The 18824-nt window shown below is 47.6% G+C and overlaps 1 protein-coding gene across 1 annotated transcript in view; it reads left to right on the top strand.

The window, feature by feature from the left end:
• SERAC1 (serine active site containing 1) overlaps window positions 1-18824 on the top strand; it is a 398196-nt gene that overhangs the window by 63682 nt on the left and 315690 nt on the right. The gene's annotated exons all lie outside the window — the stretch shown is intronic.

Genomic DNA, 18824 nt, shown 5'->3' with positions numbered 1-18824 from the left:
CTGTGCTATATACTACTATACATATTCTAGAATACCCGATGCATTAGAATCGGGCCACCATCTAGTAAAATATATATATATATATATATATATATATAATGTACGAATACTACAAATCTAATACAGTAATATCAGTACAGTATGCAGTAATACCAACAATATCACACAGTAATAACCCACAATATGCTGCCCAAATCACACATTCAATATCAGCCCTCCCATCTATAACTTGCTGTCCCTAATAAGTAGCACTGGGCCTATTAAGAAAAGAGGATACAGAGTATACTTAACCACCATGTGCGTCCATGATCTTCCCAGCAAGCAAGAGGTAAGAGAGCCAGCGCACATGCTCTTGTCCCTTTTATGAGTTTAGCTAGAAGAGGTGTGTCCAGCCCCAGGTGTGTGGGGATGATGTCACAGTTTATTGTCCACTGGAAAAGGTACATCCCCTCAATCCTGAATGAAACCTGATATACCAGCACATGGAGCAAGGTGGAGGAGGGGGCCTACTGAGCACATGTGAGGGAATTATACATAGGTATATACACATCTCTATGTAAAGATGTACATTTTGGGGTACTTACCTTCTGCAGTCTGACAATCTTTTTCACAAATGCCCTGGCAAGTGTCTTAACACAGGGTAATTTATTGAACGGGACCAGATGACACATCTTACTAAACCGGGCCACAACAACCCAGATAACAGAAAAACCCTCAGAGACCGGCAGGTCGGTGGTAAAATCCATTGCAAGATGCGTCCATGGAGAACTAGGAACCTCTAATGGGCAAAGCAACCCTGCCGCCGGAGCATGAGAAGCCTTAAACCTAGCACACACGGTACACTGACGCACCCACTTGACAATTTCTTTTAGCTACCCTGGCCACCAGAAACTCCGACTGCTCAACTTTCTTGTTTCGGCAATCCCTGGATGACCCGCCAAACAAGACTCATGACATTCCGTAAACAAAAGCTCTCCTCAGGGCTTTAGGCACAAATAATTTCCCATACGGAGTGTTAGTTGGTGCCGCATCCTGGGCTTTAAGAATGCTATTTTCCAACTCAGAACCTAATGCTGCCACCACCACCCCTCTCTGCAGAATAGATTCTTCCTTTTCAGTATTAACTGCTGGGGAGAAACTTCGAGACAAAGCGTCAGCTTTAACGTTTTTTGTCCCAGGGATATATGTCACAGAGAAATGGAACCGGGCAAAAAACAATGCCCACCTAGCTTGACGGGCATTCAAACGTTTAGCAGCATCCAGATAGATCAGGTTCTTATGATCAGTAAAGACTTGTATAGGATGTTTAGCACCCTCCAAAAAATGTCGCCAATGCTCAAACGCAAGCTTAATAGCCAGCAATTATCGGTTCCAAAAATCGTAGTTGAGCTCCGCCTCTGAAAATTTCTTAGAAAAGAAAGCACAGAGATGCACCCCATCCTCTCCCTCCTGGGACAGATCAGTCCCCACTCCTACTGATGAGGCGTCCACCTCTACCAGAAAGGGCTTAAGCTGGAGTCACACTAAACGACTTACCAACGATCACGACCAGCGATACGACCTGGCCATGATCATTGGTAAGTCGTTGTGTGGTCGCTGGGGAGCTGTCACACAGACAGCTCTCTCCAGCGACCAGCGATCAGGGGAACGACTTTGGCATCGTTGAAACTGTCTTCAACGATGCTGAAGTCCCCCTGCAGCACCCGGGTAACCAGGGTAAACATCGGGTTACTAAGTGCAGGGCCGCGCTTAGTAACCCGATATTTACCCTGGTTACCATTGTAAAAGTTTAAAAAAAAAAAACACACTCCATACTCACACTCAACTTTTACAATGGTAACCAGGGTAAATATCGGGTTACTAAGTGTGGCCCTGCGCTTAGTAACCCGATATTTACCCTGGTTACAAGTGAACACATCGCTGGATTGGCGTCACACACGCCGATCCAGCGATGACAGCGGGTGATCAGCGACCAAAAAATGGTCCTGATCATTCCCCAATGACCAACGATCTCCCAGCAGGGGCCTGATCGTTGGTCGCTGTCACACATAACGAGATCGTTAGCGGGATCGTTGCTACGTCACCAAAAGCGTGACGTTGCAACGATATCGTTAACGATATCGTTATGTGTGACTCAGCCTTTAGTCTCATCTGTCTGGATCAAAACAGGAGCAGAGCTAAACCTCTCCTTGAGATGCTCAAAAGCCTTAACAGCCTCAGGGGACCATTGGACAGTATTGGAACTCTTCTTAGTAAGATCAGTAAGGGGTTTTGCGATAACAGAAAAATTATTTATTAATTTTCTGTAATAATTAGCAAACCTCAAAAATCTCTGAATCAACTTCAAGCATTCAGGTCTAGGCACTCCAATACAGCCTGAACCTTCAACGGGTCCATCTCAAAACCATCACTGGAAACAAAGTACCCCAAAAAACTAATTTTCTGTACCACAATCTCGCATTTCTCCAGTTTAACAAAAAGTGTGTTTTTTACACGAAATGGTAAAACCAATGGTGTCGTTCAAAAGTACAACTCGTCCTGCAAAAAATAAGCTCTCACATGGCCATATTGACAGAAAATTAAAAACGGTATGGCTCTGGAAAGAAGGGGAGCGAAAAACAAAAATGAAAAAAAAACAAAAAAGCTCCGAGGGTTAAGGGGTTAATATAAGATTTCAGTCAAGTCCCTACTGTCCTAGATGCAAAACAGGGATTTTTGGTTCTTACCGTAAAATCTCTTTCTTGGAGCCTTCATTGGGGACACAGGTAACCATGGTGCTGTCGCTAGGAGGCTGACACTATGCAAATAAAAAAGGATAACTCCTCCCCGGCAGTATACACCCTCCGACAGGCACCAGGCAACTCAGTTGGTGCAAAAGCAGTAGTAGGAACAAGAATAAACAAACTCAACCTATGTACCAACCTGTCATGATTCCCAATGGCAGGGACATGGGCAAAAACGGACTAGCTCTAGGAAGATGGTATCTCAGGTAACCGCGATGCTGAACCTAACACGCAAATAAAAGTAGCCAGGGGGTGTGCCTACGTTGTATCCCTAGATACCTCGCGCCAGCCGGAGAGCTAACTACCCCTATAAGAGGAATACACAGACCTGGCTTGCCTCCAGGGAAACCCCAAAAGTTATAGTAGCCCCCCACATGTAATAACGGTTAGGTAAGAGGAAAACACAAACGCAGTATGAATATAGATTCGGCAAAGTGAGGCCCTCTGACTAGATAGATGAAAATACAAAAGAGGACTACGGTTACCTCAAAACCCTAAGCAGCCATCCTGAAACTACCTTAACTCCGTTATCAACTCATGACACCGGAGTAGTAATTTCAGATCACTAGAGCTTCCAGCAGCACGAGAAATATAAATGCATGCTGGACAAAACAAACACAAAAAGCCAAAGATTTCAACTTAGCTGAATTGCAGACTTGGAGCAGGTAGCAAGCAACAGAGATGCTCTGGTAACATTGATTGCCGGCACTAGAGTGACTGAGAAGCCAGACTAAATAGGAAACTCCCAATTTCCTGATGAAAACAGGTGCACTGGAAACACAAGACCAAAGTCAACCAGTACCACCAGTAGCCACTAGAGGGAGCCAAAAACAGAATTCACAACACCAACCCTCAACAATGGCACGTTGGCCATAACGGTACAATATACAGGGACGGTGCTGTGTCCCCAAATGAAGGCTCCAAGAAAGAGATTTTACGGTAAGAACCAAAAATCCCTCTTTCTTTCTCCCTGCATTAGGGGACACAGGTAACCATGGGACGTCCAAAAGCAGTCCCAAGGGCGGGATAAACTGAGAAAGGAGGACTTAGGTCGGCCGGTGGGAAACCGCCGCCTGCAGTATCTTCCTACCCAGGCCCGCATCCACAGAAGCCTGAGTGTGCACCTTGTAGAACTTCACAAAGGTGTGAATGGAGGACCATGTTGCGGCCTTGCAAACCTGTAAGGCCGAAGCTTGGTGACGACCTGCCCAGGAAGCTCCCACGGCCCGGGTAGAGTGAGCCCTCACCCCCGGAGGAGGCTGTTTGTTTTGAAGACGGTATGCCTCCAGAACCGCCGAATGAATCCAATGAGCAATTGTGGACTAAGGCAGGGAGCCCCTTCCGACGACCTTCCAAGACGACAAACAGAGGATCGGACTGACGAAATGGAGCAGTTCTGGCAAGATAGACTCGGATAGCCCTGACCACATCCAAGTTGTGGAGAAATTTCTCCAGAGGATGAGCAGGGGAAGGGCACAAAGAAGGGAGGGCATTGTCCTCATTGATGTGAAAAGCTGAGACTACCTTCAGGAGAAAGGAAGGAACAGGCCGAAGAACAACTTTGTCCTGGTGTAGGACCAGGAATGGAGAGCGATAGGACAACGCTGCCAACTCGGAAACTCTCCTAATCGAGGTGATGACGACCAAGAAAGCCACTTTCCAAGAAAGGAGGGAAAAGGAAATGTCCCGAATCGGTTCAAAAGGAGCGCACTGGAGGGCGCCGAGTACAAGGTTGAGGTCCCAAGGATCAACCGGAGGATGGTAAGGAGCTGCTATATGAGCGACCCCCTGGAGGAAGGTTTTCACCTGGGGAAGAGAAGCCAGGTCTCTTTGAAAGAGAATTGACAGAGCCGAAACCTGACCCTTCAACGTGCTCAGGGAAAGGCTGGAATCAAGACCCGATTGAAGAAAAGCAAGTACTGAAGGAAGGGAGAAGACCATAGGAGACAGATCGTTGTCGTCGCACCATTGGAAAAAGGCCTTCCAGCATCTGTGGTAGATACGGGAAGAAGCTGGTTTCCTTGCTGTTATCATGGTCTGAATAACGCGTTGACAAAAACCTGCATCCTTCAGGGCCGCTGCCCCAACGGCCATACCATTAAATTCAGAGACGGAGAATTCGGGTGGAAGAGGGGTCCTTGCGATAGAAGATCCGGATGGTCTGGAAGTCTCCAGTGGACGTCCGATAGCATATTCACTAGCTCCGCATACCAGGCCATGCGGGGCCAATCTGGAGCTACTAAGAGAACAGGAACCCTTTTTGCCTTTATCTTTTTCGTGATCCTTGGGAGCAAGGGAAGAGGAGGGAACAAATAAGGCATCTGGAAATGGGCCCACGAGATCACAAGGGCGTCGCAGCCGACGGCCATCGGATCCCAAGATCTGGACACGTACTGGGGAACCTTGTGGTTTGTTTGGGAGGCCATTAGGTCGATGTCCGGAACGCCCCACCTTTGGCAAATCTGGTTGAAAATTGAGGGAAGGAGAGACCACTTACCTGACATGAGCCCCTGACGGCTGAGGAAGTCGGCTTCCTGATTGTCCACTGGGATTGGACGGCTGATATGGAGGGAACGTGGTTCTTCGCCCACTGTAGAATCTTTGCCATCTCCCTCATGACCTGCTTGCTGTGAGTCCCTCCCTGGTGGTTTATGCAAGCCATCGCCGTGGCATTGTCCGATTGAATGCAGACCGGATTTTCTCGAGAGGAGGGACTGCCAGCGGAGGGGGAGAAAGGACCTCCCTCGCAAAATGGAGGTGGATAACGTCCACCAAGTGAGAGACTGTCTCACATTGAGAGGAAGGAGAACAGGGTGGTCTAAGGAAAGTGGACTTCCGTCCCAAACAGACAGAAGGGCCAACTGGAGAGGGCGAGAGTGGAACTGAGCATAAGTGACCGCTTCCATGGAAGCGACCATCTTTCCCAGAACCCTCATGCCGAGCTGTAGAGGTAGAGGGGTAGGACGCTTTAGGGCTTTGATGCCCCTCCGAAGAGAAAGAAACTTCTCCCTTGGGATTAAGACCTGGGCCTGAATGGTGTCGAATTCCGTGCCTAGGAATTCTAGACGCTGAGTCGGAATCAAGGAGGACTTCTGATCGTTGATAATCCAACCGAGGCAGGTTAACATGTCCAGAGTTATCTGGAGGCTCAGTCCCGCCGAGACATACCCTTTACGAGAAGGTCGTCGAGATAGGGGATTACAAGAATCCCCTTGGACCAAAGGATTGCCATGACCGCTCCCATTACCTTCGTAAAGACTCTGTGAGCAGACGCCAGGCAGAAAGGAAGAGCCGTGAGCTGGAAATATTGATCCTGGATCGCAAAATGAAGGAACTTTTGGTGCTGAACACAAATCGGAATGTGTAGGTATGCATCACGAATGTCCACAGAGCACAGAAATTCTCCCGGTTCCATGGAAGCGATCACTGAGCGCAGGGACTCCATCTTGAAGTGCCGAATCCGGAGATGGCGGATCAACTGTTGGAGGTCCAAAATCGGGCAAAGAGAGACGTCTTTTTTCGGAACTACAAATAGATTTGAATAAAAGCCGGAAAACCGCTGGTTGGAAGGGACAGAGACTATTACCCCTGAAGCGAGGAGGGAATCGATGGCCTGAAGAAGCCCTGGTACATGGGAGGGCTGTTTGGGTGGGTGAGAAACGTCTTCCTAGGGGCGAAGAAAATTCTATTTTGTATCCTGATGTAATGATCTCTCTGACCCAGGCGTTGTCGACCACCGATAACCAAGCCTCTGTGAACAGAAGAAGCCGTCCTCCCACCCTGGAAAGATTTCCAGGTGGGGGTGACCCGTCATTTTGAAGAAAATCTGCGATCGTGGGAACCGGAAGACTTGGAGGAGCGGCTTTTAGCTCTCCAGTAAGGGGTAGGCCGGAAAGAAGGCCTACCCCTCAAGTCGTTACTCGGACGTGTCCGCTCTTCGCCAGTCATTACACTGGCTGCCCATTCATTACAGGATACAATTCAAAGCACTTGTTCTCACCCACAAAGCTCTCCACAGTGCGGCACCCCCTTACATCTCCTCCCTCATTTCTGTCTATCGGCCTAGCCGACCGCTGCGCTCTGCAAACGACTTTCGACTAACCTCTGCACTAATCCGTACCTCCCACTCCCGACTCCAAGACTTCTCCCGTGCTGCGCCAATCCTCTGGAATGCTCTACCCCAAGATATTAGGACCATCCACAACTTGCATAGCTTTAGGCGCTCACTCAAAACTCATTTGTTCAGAGCGGCCTATCACGTTCCCTAATCAGTCATTTTATGTTTGTGTGTGTGTGTAGCCCATTCACTCTCATCTACCCCCCACCCCCTGAAGATGGCTGGACCATCATTGTAAATACATCATTGTAAATACACACCTGTACTTTGTATCTCCCCACCTCATTGTAGATTGTAAGCTCTCACGAGCAGGGTCGTCTTATTTTGCTTTATTGCTGTATTGTTAACATTGTTACCTATGACTGTTGTGTTTGAAACTGTTAAACTGTAAAGCGCTGCGGAATATGTTGGCGCTATATAAATAAAGATTATTATTATTATTATTATTCCTTCGTTCCCTTTGGGAGGAGGACCGGTCCTGCTGAGAGGCAGCGCCTGATGAGGCGAATGAGCGAAATGGGCGAAAGGATTGGGGACCCTTTCTATTGAAGGGATGCTTGGGATTAGATAGCGGTAGAGAAGTGCTCTTACCGCCAGTGGCGTCTGAAATCATTTGGTCTAGCTGTGCGCCAAAGAGCCTGGAACCTTGGAAAGGCAGACCTGTGAGGGATTTTTTGGAAGCGGGATCTGCGTTCCACACTTTAAGCCAAAGGACACGGCGAATGGCGACAATATTGCTGTTTGCCCTTACGGAGCAGGCAGCCGCATCCAGGGAGGCATTCAAGAGGTATTTCCCAGCAAGAGAAATCTGATCTGCTAAATCTGCTAGCTCCTGTGCGGGAGCTGAAGCTATAATGCCTCTGCGTAGGGTCTTGGCCCAGGCCGACACCGCTTTCGCCACCGAAGAAGAGGCAAAATTGGGACAAAGAGAGGCGCCAGAAGCCTCAAAGGCTGATTAGGTTCATGCCTCAATTTGTCCATGGGGTCCTTTAGAGATGCCGCGTCTGGAATGGACAGCACTGTCTGGGAGGATAACCTGGAGACAGGCGGATCTACCTTAGGTGATTCGGACCATTTGCTAACAGGGTCTGAAGCAAAGGGGTATAAAATGTCAAAACGTTTCCTTCCTGGAAAGCGTTTACCGGGATGTTCTCAGTGTCTGGACGTAGTGTTGTCAAATTCCTTGTGATTGGGAAAGACTCTGGAGGGACGCTTAATCCGTTTGAAAGAAACGGAGATATCCTGAGAAGCTGCCTCTTCCTCCTTAAGCTCAAGCGTTTGAATAATGGCTGAGATAAGGCTGTCAACCATATCCTGTGTTGCGGAAGTTTGATCTGCATCTGAGTTAGAATCCGAATGAGAGGATACATCTGACCCGACGTCCGCCTGCGAGGAGGGGGAACGAGTAGAGGGCAATATTCCGGCTGACGCAGTTGGATCCGGAGAAGTGGATGAAGAATTAGACAGAGAACATTTTCTGGTTCTTTTCTCAAGTCTGCCTCTATGAGGGCCTTGGACAGGTGCAAGCGCATCGCTGTGGGAAGCGTTCGTGGCACTGGTGGCAGTAGTCAGCAGTGGAATATGTTCTAGTACCTGAACCAGGGACTGAGATACTTTAGTCAGGTCAGAGACTGACTGAGACATCGCAGCAGCCCACTCCGGGGGAGGGGGGGTGCATTCATCCCGAACTTCAGGGGCTTCCTGAGGGACGGACATAATGGAAGGACTGCAGGACGTACAGAAAGGCGATGGCTGGCCTGAAGCCCACTTTTTCTTACTGCGGGCACAAGTGTAATGAATCACCGTAGGGATATAGCCGGGGGCCTGTTATGATCCTAGTGGCTGAGGTTTACAAAACGGACTAGCTAAGTTTATGAACATAGACACAAGCTCTAGGGAGGTGGAAACTGGACTGACCGCAAACCTGATCCTAACCAAAACACTAAAGGTAGCCGGTGAACGTGCCTAAAATCCTGGACGTCTCGACGCAGCCTGAGAAACTATCTACTCCTGGAGGGAAAGTAAGACCTCACTTGCCTCAAGAGAAATCACCCCAAAGATATAGGAAGCCCCCAACAAATAATAACGGTGAGGTAAGGGGAAAACACAAACGTAGAAATGAAAACAGATTCAGCAAATGAGGCCCGCTAATACTAGATAGCAGAAGACAGATAGGGAACTGTGCGGTCAGTAAAAAACCCTATGCAAAATATCCACGCTGAGAATACAAGAACCCCCACACCAACTAACGGTGTGAGGGGAGAAACTCAGCCCCCTAGAGCTACCAGCAAGCAAGGAAATCACATATTAGCAAGCTGGGCAAGAAACAAAAATAAACCAAGAAGCATATGACCACTGATGGTCAAAAAATGAACCAAGCAAAACTTAGCTTCTCTTGAAGAGACTGATAAGGAAGGACTGCAGGAGAGCTCCAAAATAGCACTGAAGACATTGACAGCAGGCAACAACTGAGAGTCCAGGTGAACTAAATAGGAAACCAGCTAACAGATAACGAGACAGCTGATCAGCCTCAGACCTGCAGAATGACACAAAGAACCACCAGAGGGAGCCCAAAGACAGCACTCACACAGTACCAGTTGTGACCACAAGAGGGAGCCCAAAAACAGAGTTCACAACAGTACCCCACCCTTGAGGAGGGGTCACCGAACCCTCATCAAAACCCCCAGGGCGATCAGGATGAGCCACATGGAAGGCATGAACCAAATCGGCCGCATGAACATCAGAGGCGACAACCCAGGAATTATCCTCCTGACCATAGCCCTTCCACTTAACCAAATACTGAAGCCTCCGTCTAGAAATACGAGAATCCAAGATCTTCTCCACCACGTACTCCAATTCGCCCTCAACCAGCACCGGAGCAGGGGGTTCAACAGAAGGAACCACAGGCACCACATACCTCCGCAACAAAGACCTATGGAACACGTTATGAATGGCAAACGACGCTGGGAGGCCCAAACGAAATGACACCGGGTTAAGGATTTCCAAAATCTTATAAGGACCGATGAAGCGAGGCTTGAATTTAGGAGAGGAAACCTTCATAGGAACATACCGAGAAGACAGCCATACCAAATTCCCAACAAGAAGTCGGGGACCCACACCGCGACGGCGGTTGGCAAAGCGCTGAGCTTTCTCCTGTGACAACTTCAAATTGTCCACCACATAGTTCCAAATCTGTTGCAACCTATCCACCACAGAATCCACCCCAGGACAGTCGGAAAGCTCAACCTGACCCGAGGAAAAATGAGGATGAAAACCAGAATTGCAGAAAAAAGGTGAAACCAAAGTAGCAGAACTAGCCCGATTATTAAGGGCAAACTCGGCCAATGGCAAAAAAGTCACCCAATCATCCTGATCAGCAGAAACAAAACATCTTAAATAAGTTTCCAAGGTCTGATTAGTTCGCTCGGTTTGGCCATTCGTCTGAGGATGGAAGGCCGACGAAAAAGACAAATCAATGCCCATCTTAGCACAAAAGATCCGCCAAAATCTGGACACAAACTGGGATCCTCTGTCAGACACAATATTTTCAGGGATGCCGTGCAAGCGAACCACATTCTGAAAAAATAGAGGAACCAAATCGGAGGAGGAAGGCAACTTAGGCAAGGGCACCAAATGGACCATTTTGGAAAAACGATCACACACCACCCAGATGACCGACATTCTCTGAGAGACTGGAAGATCCAAAATAAAATCCATGGAAATGTGCATCCAAGGCCTCTTCGGGACAGGCAAAGGCAAAAGCAAACCGCTGGCACGAGAACAGCAAGGCTTAGCCCGAGCACAAATCCCACAGGACTGCACAAAGAAACGCACATCCCGCGACAAGGAAGGCCACCAGAAGGACCTAGCCACCAAATCTCTGGTACCAAAAATCCCAGGATGGCCTGCCAACACCGAAAAATGAACCTCGGAAATAACTCTGCTGGTCCATCTATCTGGGACAAACAGTCTCTCTGGTGGGCAACGGTCAGGTCTATCCGCCTGAAATTCCTGCAGCACTCGTCGCAAATCTGGGGATATGGCAGACAAAATCACTCCCTCTCTGAGGATACCAGCCGGCTCTGAAACTCCCGGAGAGTCAGGCACAAAACTCCTAGAAAGAGCATCAGCCTTCACGTTCTTCGAACCAGGCAGGTACGAGACCACGAAATCGAAACGGGAGAAAAACAACGACTAACGAGCCTGTCTAGGATTCAGCCGCTTGGCAGACTCAAGATAAATCAGATTTTTGTGATCAGTTAAGACCACTACACGATGCTTAGCTCCCTCGAGCCAATGTTGCCACTCCTCAAATGCCCACTTCATAGCCAACAACTCCCGATTACCAACATCATAATTCCGCTCGGCAGGTGAAAACTTTCTTGAAAAGAAAGCACAAGGCTTCATCACAGAGCAATCAGAGCTTATCTGCGACAAAAGAACCCCTGCTCCAATCTCAGAAGCATCAACCTCGACCTGAAAAGGAAGAGAGACATCAGGCTGACACAAAACTGGAGCCGAAGAAAACCGGCGCTTCAGCTCCCGAAAGGCTTCCACGGCCGCAGGAGACCAATTAGTCACATCAGAACCCTTCTTGGTCAAATCCGTCAAGGGTTTAACCACGCCAGAAAAATTAGCAATGAAGCGATGGTAAAAATTAGCAAAACCCAAGAACTTCTGAAGACTCTTAACAGAGGTAGGCTGAGTCCAGTCATGAATAGCCTGGACCTTGACTGGGTCCATCTCAATAGTAGGAGGAGAAAAAATAAAACCCAAAAAGGAAACCTTCTGTACTCCGAAGAGACATTTTGAGCCCTTCACAAATAAGGCATTAGCACGCAGGACCTGAAATACCATCCTGACCTGCTTCACATGGGACTCCCAGTCCTCAGAAAAGACCAAAATGTCATCCAGATACACAATCATAAATTTATCCAGATATTCTCGGAAGATGTCATGCATGAAGGACTGGAACACAGAAGGAGCATTAGAGAGTCCAAAAGGCATCACCAAGTACTCAAAATGGCCTTCGGGCGTATTAAATGCTGTTTTCCATTCATCCCCCTGCTTAATGCGCACAAGGTTATGCGCACCACGAAGATCTATCTTGGTGAACCAACTGGACCCCTTAATCCGAGCAAACAGATCAGACAACAATGGCAAAGGATACTGAAATTTGACCGTGATTTTATTTAGAAGACGATAATCTATACAAGGTCTCAGGGAACCATCCTTCTTGGCCACAAAAAAAGAATCCTGCACCAAGAGGGGAGGAGGACGTCCGAATATGTCCCTTCTCTAAAGACTCCTTTATATAGCTCCGCATTGCGGCATGTTCTGGTACAGACAAATTAAAAAGTCGTCCCTTAGGGAACTTACTACCAGGAATCAAATTTATAGCACAATCACAATCCCTGTGAGGAGGCAGGGCACCGGATCTGGGCTCATCAAATACATCCTGGTAGTCCGACAAAAACTCAGGGACCTCAGAAGGAGTGGAAGAAGCAATTGATGCCAAAGGAGCATCGCCATGAATCCCCTGGCAACTCCAACTTGACACAGACATAGCTTTCCAATCCAGAACTGGATTATGGGCCTGCAGCCATGGCAGACCCAACACGACAACATCATGCAAATTATGCAGCACAAGAAAGCGAATCACCTCCTGATGCACAGGAGTCATGCACATGGTCACTTGAGTCCAATATTGAGGCTTATTCTCAGCCAATGGTGTAGCATCAATTCCCCTCAGTGGAATAGGGAATTCCAAAGGCTCCAGGACAAAACCACAGCGCCTGGCAAACGACAAATCCATCAGATTCAGGGCAGCACCTGAATCCACAAAAGCCATAACCGAGTAGGATGACAAAGAACAAATTAAAGTAACAGACAAAATGAATTTAGGCTGTATAGTACCAATGGTGACAGGTTTAGCGATTTTTTTTAACGCGCTTAGAGCATGCTGAGATAACATGAGTTGAATCACCACAGTAAAAGCACAACCCATTTTGACGTCTATGATTTTGCCGCTCAATTCTGGTCAGAACTCGGTCACATTGCATAGACTCAGGTCTCTGTTCAGAAAACACCTCCAGATGGTGCGCAGATTTGCGCTCCCGCAAACGCCGATCAATCTGAATGTCCAAAGCCATTGAGTCATTCAGACTTGCAGGCGTGGGGAACCCCACCATAACATTCTTAATGGCTTCAGAAAGACCTTCTCTGAAATTTGCAGCCAGGGCACACTCATTCCATTGAGTAAGCACCGACCATTTCCGAAATTTTTGACAATACACCTCAGCTTCATCCTGGCCCTGGGAGAGAGCCAGCAAGGCCTTTTCTGCCTGGTTCTCAAGATTAGGTTCCTCATAAAGCAGTCCAAGTGCCAGAAAAAACGCATCCACATTAAGCAATGCAGGATCTCCTGGCACCAGAGAGAAAGCCCAATCTTGAGGGTCGCCACGTAACAAGGAGATAACAATTTTAACTTGCTGAGCGGAATCACCAGAGGAACGAGGTCTCAAAGATAGAAATAATTTACAATTATTCTTAAAATTCAGAAACCTAGATCTATCTCCAGAAAACAACTCAGGAATAGGTATTTTTGGCTCTGACATAGGGCTATGAACAACAAAATCCTGAATGCTTTGCACCCTTGCAGCAAGATGATCCACACTAGAAGTCAGACTCTGAATATCCATGTCTGCAGCTGAACACAAAACCACCCAGAGATTAAGGGGATGAGAGAAGCTGGACAGATTGCAGCAAAGATAGAGAGGAAAAAAAAAATTGTACTCAGGTCTTCTCTTATCCCACTTCTGCGATGCATTAAACACTTTTTGGCCTGCTGTACTGTTATGATCCTAGTGGCTGAGGATCACAAAACGGACTAGCTAAGTTTATGAACATAGACACGAGCTCTAGGGAGGTGGAAACTGGACTGACCGCAAACCTGATCCTAACCAAAACACTAAAGGTAGCCGGTGAACGTGCCTAAAATCCTGGACGTCTCGACGCAGCCTGAGAAACTATCTACTCCTGGAGGGAAAGTAAGACCTCACTTGCCTCAAGAGAAATCACCCCAAAGATATAGGAAGCCCCCAACAAATAATAACGGTGAGGTAAGGGGAAAACACAAACGTAGAAATGAAAACAGATTCAGCAAATGAGGCCCGCTAATACTAGATAGCAGAAGACAGATAGGGAACTGTGCGGTCAGTAAAAAACCCTATGCAAAATATCCACGCTGAGAATACAAGAACCCCCACACCAACTAACGGTGTGAGGGGAGAAACTCAGCCCCCTAGAGCTACCAGCAAGCAAGGAAATCACATATTAGCAAGCTGGGCAAGAAACAAAAATAAACCAAGAAGCATATGACCACTGATGGTCAAAAAATGAACCAAGCAAAACTTAGCTTCTCTTGAAGAGACTGATAAGGAAGGACTGCAGGAGAGCTCCAAAATAGCACTGAAGACATTGACAGCAGGCAACAACTGAGAGTCCAGGTGAACTAAATAGGAAACCAGCTAACAGATAACGAGACAGCTGATCAGCCTCAGACCTGCAGAATGACACAAAGAACCACCAGAGGGAGCCCAAAGACAGCACTCACACAGTACCAGTTGTGACCACAAGAGGGAGCCCAAAAACAGAGTTCACAAAAGTGGCCCCTGCGGGGTTGGGCATAGGTAGAGTGAAAAAGGCACCTGAAGCAATGTGCCAGCAGGCGTATGGAGGATAGAGAATAACAAAAATATACAGACCTGGCGAACAGCACAGGTACACTGTGTCCCCCACCTATGGAAGGGTCTTCCTGGGTATGCAATGGAGGTAGCTGGCCGGGAGAGCGCGGGCTGTGAATGCCTGATCGTGCAGAGAACGCACCGACAAGAGGGGCGTGGCCGGCCAAAGGGAAACCAAGCGCCTGATAGGACGGCAGAGAAAAGGGGGGCGTCGCCCGCCGGAGTGCGGCTAATACCAGTGCTGGGCTGCAAGATAGGAAGAGGAAAGGGCGCGGCCTTCCGGGGCAGATATTGCCGAAAAGGGAGAGGTAGAAAAAAACACGTGCTGAGAAAAAACGTCGCGAGATTTAAATAAAAGAGCACCTGATGGTCTAGGAACCCCTAGTGCTGTACCTAGTAATGGTGTGCCCGTGCAGCGATGAGTGCTGCAGGAAGGAGCGCTGAGGATAATAAAGCTAAGTGCCTCTGCATGTAGATTGAGGAAGCGACGATGCAGGGACTGAGAGAGGGGGAGGTGGGGGGGAAGGGGCGACGGACGGATGTATTGAAGATCCTCTACCTGAATCCATTGTTGACGAGGATAACATCAGGATCCCTTGGATAGTAAGAAGGGTCCTGGAAGAGTGGATCCTCCTTCCTGCCACGGCGTAGAAGACGACGTCAACCCCTTATACAAAAGGGGGACAGAGGAGAGGAATGAGGAGAGACAGGGCAAGGACTGGCCACCAAGAAAGTCACCCTGAAGCACCCATAAGAGTGACAGGGGACTAAGTCCTGCCCAGCGGTTCCGAGAGGGTGCGATGTGGGTGATACCACACTGCTCTCTCGGTCGCTTAATGTAGGGAAAACAGGGTGAGAAAACTGCGCCCTGTTACCCTGAAGAAAACATCTGAAAAAGAAAGTGCACATGATTAATAACACATACCGTATATACTCGAGTATAAGCCGAGATTTTCAGCCCAAATTTTTGGGCTGAAAGTGCCCCTCTCGGCTTATACTCGAGTCACGGTCGGCGGCAGGGTTGGCGGGTGAGGGGGAGAGGGCGCTGAGGCACACTTACCTGCTTCCGGGGCTCCTGGCGCTCCCCCTGCCCGTCCCACGGTCTCCGGGTGCCGCAGGTCTTCCCCTGTTCAGCGGTCACGTGGGACCGCTCATTAGAGAAATGAATATGGACTCCACTCCCATAGGGGTGGAGCCGCAAATTCATTCCTCTAATCAGCGGTAACGGTGACCGCTGACAGAGGAAGAGGCTGCGGCACCCGGAGTCCAGCTGTCCGGGAGAAGGAGCCAGGGACGCCGGGAGCAGGTAATTATGTCATAGTTACCTGTCCGCGTTCCACACGCCGAGCGCCGCTCTGTCTTCCCGTCCTCTTGTTCTGACAGGTCAGAGGGCGCGATGACGCATATAGTGTGCGCGCCGCCCTCTGCCTGATCAGTCAGTGCGGACGGAGAGACGCCGAGACGGGACGCTGAGGAGCTGCAAGCAAGAGAGGTGAGTATGTGTTGTTTTTTTTTTTATTGCAGCAGCAGCAGCATTGTATATTGCACAAATTTATGTGGAGTATCTATGGGGCAACGGTGCAGAGCATTATATATATGGCACAGCTTTATGTGGAGCATCTATGGGGCCATAATCAAAGGTGCAGGGCATTGTATATGGCACAGCTATCTATGGGGCCATAATCAAAGGTGCAGAGCATTGTATATGGCACAGCTATCTATGGGGCCATAATCAAAGGTGCAGAGCATTGTGTATGGCACAGCTATCTATGGGGCCATAATCAAAGGTGCAGAGCATTGTGTATGGCACAGCTATCTATGGGGCCATAATCAAAGGTGCAGAGCATTGTATATGGCACAGCTCTCTATGGGGCCATAATCAAAGGTGCAGAGCATTGTATATGGCACAGCTATCTATGGGGCCATAATCAAAGGTGCAGAGCATTTTATATGGCACAGCTTTCTATGGAGCATCTATGGGGCCATAATCAAAGGTGCAGAGCATTGTGTATGGCACAGCTTTCTATGGAGCATCTATGGGGCCATAATCAAAGGTGCAGAGCATTGTATATGGCACAGCTTTCTATGGAGCATCTATGGGGCCATAATCAAAGGTGCAGAGCATTGTATATGGCACAGCTTTCTATGGGGCCATAATCAAAGGTGCAGGGCATTGTATATGGCACAGCTTTCTATGGGGCCATAATCAAAGGTGCAGAGCATTTTATATGGCACAGCTTTCTATGGAGCATCTATGGGGCCATAATCAAAGGTGCAGAGCATTGTATATGGCACAGCTTTCTATGGAGCATCTATGGGGCCATAATCAAAGGTGCAGAGCATTGTATATGGCACAGCTTTCTATGGGGCATCTATGGGGCCATAATGAACTGTGCAGAGCATTATATATGGGGCAGCTTTATGTGGAGCGTCTATGGGGCTATACTGACCGGTGCAGAGCATTATATATGGCACAGCTTTATGTGGAGCATCTATGGGGCCATAATGAACAGTATGGAGCATCTATTTTTAATTTTGAAATTCACCGGTAGCTGCTGCATTTTCCACCCTAGGCTTATACTCGAGTCAATAAGTTTTCCCAGTTTTTTGTGGCAAATTAGGGGGGTCGGCTTAGGCTTCTTTCACACTTCAGTTGTTTGGCGTCAGTCACTTCCGACATAGTGACGGATCGACGGATCCGTCACAATTGTTGAGAAAACGGTTCCAACGGATCCGTTTTTTTGACGGATCCGTTACTTGGGGGTTGTCTGGGAAAAGTATCTACTTTTTGGAGCATGCGCAATTGAAAAAACGGATTGGGGCGACGGATCTGCCGAAATGACGGTCGCGACGGATCCGTCGCCCATAGGCGGCCATTCTATGGAATGACGGACGCGACGGATTCGCTGCGAACCGTCATTTCGGCGTTGACAAAAAACGTTTCAATGTCCGTCTATATCTAGACAACGTCCGCCAAATTTCGACGGATCCGTCGCATGACGGATGGAAATGACGACCATCCGTCACAATCCGTCGCCAATGCAAGTCTATGGGAAAATAACTGATCCGCCAAAAAAAAATGACGGATCCGTTATTTGAGGAAACTGGCGGTTTTAGACTGACGCCAAAAAACTGAAGTGTGAAAGAGGCCTTATACTCGGGTCGGCTTATACTCAAGTATATACGGTACCAAAACCCTGTAAGGAAAACTAAAGCGGATCTGGTGTTAGATCCAGGTCCGCCTCCTACAGACACTAAGCAAAAACTGAGTTGCCTGCTGCCTGTCGGAGGGTGTATACTGCCGGGGAGGAGTTATCCTTTTTTATTTTCATAGTGTCAGCCTCCTAGTGAAAGCAGCATACACCCATGGTTACCTGTGTCCCCCAATGAAGTGAGAAAGAAACTAACATAGCAGATATGTTTCATATGATGTGGAACTTTCCTAACTTGGCGTCCTTTTGGAGGAGTGTTGTAGCAATGATTAATAGGGTTTATTCAGTTGATGTAGAGCTTACACCATTAGTATGTATACTGGGATATGTTGAAGATCTGTCTATTGATGAGTACGGCAAAATTGCGGTGGCACGTATGTTATATATGGCAAGAAAATTGATAGCCCAAAAATGGATAGCTAATCAGGAGCCTATGATATCAGAATTTATTGATAAAGTTAACTGGTTAATACATTTGGAAAAAGACATATACCTAAAAAAAGATGCTATCTCTAAATTTGACAAGAAATGATGGCTCTGGTTCGACATCTAGGGAATTGAGGAAATTTCACCTCAGCTTGCTTTGAGCTATGTTTATATGATGCCTCAAATTAAACTTCTTTGAAAATTAATAAAAATGTTATTAGTGTTTTGATAAGCTATATGTAATTGGTTTGACTACTCTTGCCATGTTCAAATATTTTTTCATCCAATTATACTGGTTTTGCAGAGCCAAGATGTATAAATAACGCATGAATAATGTTTCTTAAGGTTGGGGAGTGGAGAGCAGTGTTTGTCTGGTTGTTGTTGTTTTTTTCGTTGTGGTAATCTTTATAAAATTCAATAAAAAACTTTTGAGTTAAAATATCAGGCAAGATAATTGCCTGCATAATTTTGTAAATAGTAAAAAAAAAGCCTAAAATCAGAATTATTGTATGACAAAAATAGCCTAAAATCAGAAGTATTG

This window comes from Ranitomeya variabilis, chromosome 2 (genome assembly GCF_051348905.1).
Source record: "Ranitomeya variabilis isolate aRanVar5 chromosome 2, aRanVar5.hap1, whole genome shotgun sequence".
Taxonomy (NCBI): domain Eukaryota; kingdom Metazoa; phylum Chordata; class Amphibia; order Anura; family Dendrobatidae; genus Ranitomeya; species Ranitomeya variabilis.
The sequence above is the reverse complement of the archived record's forward strand: the minus strand, read 5'-3'. Positions and strand labels throughout refer to the sequence as shown.